The sequence below is a fragment of the Elephantulus edwardii genome, unplaced genomic scaffold (assembly GCF_000299155.1).
Source record: "Elephantulus edwardii isolate Elephantulus edwardi_28Jun2011 unplaced genomic scaffold, EleEdw1.0 scaffold00033, whole genome shotgun sequence".
Lineage (NCBI taxonomy): Eukaryota > Metazoa > Chordata > Mammalia > Macroscelidea > Macroscelididae > Elephantulus > Elephantulus edwardii.
Genome location: NW_006399783.1, coordinates 126,785 through 131,245, shown reverse-complemented (window position 1 = coordinate 131,245; position 4,461 = coordinate 126,785).

Genomic DNA, 4,461 nt, shown 5'->3' with positions numbered 1-4,461 from the left:
AAACCGGGTGGCTCCTTGGAGGCAAGGATTCTGAGGCTCCATCTAACATACTTTGGACATGTTGTGAGAAGAGACTGGTCCTTGAAGAAGAACATCATGCTGGGAGGGTGGACGGACAGCGCAGGAGGGGAAGGCCCTCTATGAGGTGGATATATTCAGTGACTGGGATAATTGGGATAGGAGTGTCAGAGACGGTGCGTTTGGCACAGGACAGAGCAGAGTTTAGGGCTGTTGTATATAGGGTCGCTATGAGTTGCAAGCGACTCGACGACACATAACAACATACAGATAAATTCTGAGTATGATTGTTTTCACTATACTCGAAACCATAACTGTATATTGAGTTAGAGTCAGTTTATAGCTGGCTCTCTGATGGGTTTTCTAAGGCTGTAAATCAGAGGGTAGGAGACTGCCTATCTTTCTGTGTCCCATGAAGCTTCAGGTCACATTTAAGTTAGCAGCATAACTTTCTTCAGACTGAGCCACTAGAGCTCCCAGTTTTTCATGGTTGTTGTGTTTTTGTGTTTTGCTTTTAATGTGCCATTAAATCATCTGTGACTCATAGTGACCCTGTATGCAATAGCTCTAAAACCTGCCCTATCTTGAGCCTATTTCATTGTCTCTGACACACTTACTCCCATTAACCAGTTTTTAGCCAATCCATCTCATCCAGGAACTTCGCCTTTTGCACTATCCTTCCATCCTTCCATGCATGATATCTTCCTCTAAGGACTGTTCCCTTCTGGTAATGTGCACAGAGTATGTGAGATGGAGCTTCAAAAGCCTTGCTTCCATGGAGAAGTTCCATTTTACACTTGCCAGGACAGACCTGTTTGCTCTCCTAGCAGTCTATGGTGTATTCAATACTCTCCTCCAGCATTGCAATAATGCTGTTTCTATTATCCTTAGTCATTGTTCAGCTTTTTGATACATAGCAATTACCTGCTAAAGCCATAACTTGGATTAGGAGCACCTTGGTTTCTAGGCTCATATTATTGCTCTTCAATACTCTGGAGAGGTCCCTGAGAGCAGATTTTCTGAATGCAATTCGGTTGGGGTTTTTTTGTTTGTTTTATTTCCTGGCTGATGGACCCAAGAGTGTTGATTGTGGAATCAAGTAAGATGAAGCTGTTAATGATCTCAACCTCTTTGCCATCTCTAATGATGCTGCCAATTGGCCTAGTGGTGAGAATATTTGTTTTTCTTAATAGTGTACAAAAAGAAATATATAAATAAAGTGCCTATAATTCTATCAATGGCCAAATGTCTCTAGAAATTTTAATCTACCATATACTTAAAGATGAACAATCTCAAATTATTTAGAGTACTGGATACTCAATGAAAGGACAACTTTGAGTTGGTTCCACCTGGGCTTCAACTACACACACACATATATCTGTTAATAGTATTTCCTTTAGGAAATACTTTTTTTCTTTTTTTATTTCTCCAACTATTAAATATTAAGGAAATGAAACCTATTATTAAATGCTCTAATTTTAGCATACATTCTTACCACTAAACTGATGTCCAGTCAGGGCCCCATTTGACATCTTTGATTACCCTTGTAAAAGAATTAATGCTTTATTGTTTTCCTCAATCAGTGTAGGAAAGTACATGCCTCTAAGCCATCTTCTCTGCATCATACTGTTTTTCTTCTGAAACATTCATCACAGATTTAAGTAATTTTATTTAATCACTTATTTTGTTTTGTTTTGATACTGTAGAGAAAAGGGAGTAAGCATGAGGTTTGAATCTGCCAGGTGCTCCACAAGAAAAAAGATGAGAGATCTCCTCCTGTGCTCTTTACAGCCACTGCAAATCCACAGGCCAGATATTAGTTGATTCTGACTTGATAGCACATAACACCACCTTAAAGATAACAGTGTAGACTTTATTTTATAACCTTTAGGATGAGATCCTCTATAAATATTTAATGATCAAAGTTTCAGTGTTTTAATGATTTTTTATACTATTGAATGCAATCATATATTAACACCTAACAAATGACAAAATTTTGTTGAGAATATATTGTATTAACAGTGGGATTCAAGAAAAACTCAATGAATCAACACAAGTTTTCAATGATTACTCTCGTTCCAACAAATGTTGACTAGAGGTTAATTAATTTTTTTTATTGTCATCAAGTTTATTCCCACCCACTGTGATCCACATAATTCAGAGTGGGGCAGCAGTGTAGTGTTTTCAAAGCTGTGACCTTTTAGAGATTGACAAAGTTTACTTCTAAGGTGCATCTGAGTGAGCTTAAAATACTGAATTCTTGGTTTATAGTTCAAAGACTTATTGTCCATAGTGGTTTCAATCTACCAACGGTACCAAGGGAGAAAGATGGGCAGGATCCTCCCAATGTGTTTACCAGCCTCAGAAATATGATGGATGGTTATTATATTCTGAAAGCTATTTGATGACAGTGAGTGTGTATATTGGGTTTAGGCCCTATTTGTGTTACCCACAAACTCCTTAAAATACTGTTGTGAATCCAGGCAATATATTTGCATTATCCGGAAGTTTCTTATTTTAGAGCAAGGATCTGAAAACTCTCCAAAAACAAATCTTACCCTTCATCAATTTCTAAATAAAGTTTTATTCTACTAAAACTGCAGTCATGAATTTATATTCATTATACAACAGCAAAATTAAGTACTTGTGATAGAGAGCAATTCCCTGTTCAGGGCACATAGGGCAATTAATCACTTTAACATGTTGTTGGAATCTTCATCTTGTCTCTTTCTCTGTTTGTCCATGTATATGTATATGTATATGTATATGTATATGTATATGTATATGTATGCAAACATATAAGTGTATGTATATGTGTATATATATATATATATATATATATATGTGTGTGTGTGTGTGTGTGTGTGTGTACATATATATATATGTATGCATGTGTGTGTGTATATATATAAATTCATTGTTTGTGCCTCTCTAGATAACTCAATAATGACCTAATTCAGGCCATGACATTTTCAATCACTTGGTATGCATCTGAGAGCAGGACAATGAATAAGAATGATAGAAGGAAGAATCCTTGGCTTTGAGTTGTGGCATTGGAGAGAGTTCTAAATGTCGCATGGATTGCCAAAAGAACAAACAAATATATTTTAAAGAAAGTGTATCCAGAGTGGTCCTCAGAAGTAAGGAGGGTGAAGCTTCAACTACCATGCTTTGGGCATGTTGTTAGGAGAGTCTATTCTACGGAGAGGGACATCATGCTTGGAAAAGTAGAGGCTCAGCAAAAGAGAAGATAACTCTCAATGAGATGGCTTGACACAATGACTACAGCAATAGACTTAAGTATGTCAGAGATGATAGGAGTGACACAGGATAAGATGGCGTTCAGCTCTGCTATTCATAGGGTCACTCTGAGTTCTAATTGTTTCAATTATGCCTAACAACAGCAAAAGATAACCCAGTGTAAGATATTGCCTTTGCAAAACAATTTTAGAGGTATAGAGGAAACACAAAGTAACTTTCATAAAAACCCCTAGAAAAGCATAACTGCTTACACTCAAATTAAGACAAAGGAAAAGGTATGGACACTGAACAACTATGATAAAAATCTGCCAGTCTGGATCTTCTGGGATAATAACATTATAATTGTTTAATCAAGAATTCCTCTTATACTCTGCTATGACTCAAATTCTAAAAATAGAAAGTGGCTTCAATTTCTGTGTATTTAGTTCTTGAAATGGAATAGCCATTTTTACCTAAGTAATATTTTAGAACAAGAGAGCTCTTATATCCAAAGTTATATGGCTACTTATTTCAGAGCTACAGATTTCTGTTTAAAATTAGCTCAAATTTTGAATTTCTAAAAATCTGTTTCCTCTAAACAAAAGTTCTGCTTTCAATAATGTGTGGTTATTGTTGTTGCTATGTGCCATTGAGTCACCTGCTCTGAACCCTGCCCTGTCCTGTGCCAGTCTCACTGATTCTGACACACCAATTTCCATTGCCCCTGTTACTGTATCAGTCCATGTCATCCAGAGGCTTCCTCTCCTGTGCTGTCCCTCCACTCTTGAGAGCATGATATCTTTCTCCAAAGACCAGTTTCTCCTGGCCACGTGCCCAAAGTATGTGAGATGGAGCTTCAAAAATCCAAGCCTCCAAGGAGAAACTTGGTTTTACCCTCTCCAAGACAAACCTATTTTTCTTGGCAGTCCATCATATGCTCAAGACTCTTCTCCAGCACCACAACTCAAAGACATTAATTTTTCTTCTCTCATCCTAAGTCATTGTCCAGCTTTCTGTTGCACAGCAAGTAATTACAAGACCATGGCCTGAATAAGGAGTACCTTAATCTCTAGACTGACACTGTTGTTTTTCATTACTCTGGAGAGGTCCGTGATAGCAGATTTTTTAATGCAATTCATCTATTGATTTCCTGACATCTTGGACTGAAGTGTTGACCGTGGAGCTGAGCAATCTATAATTGTT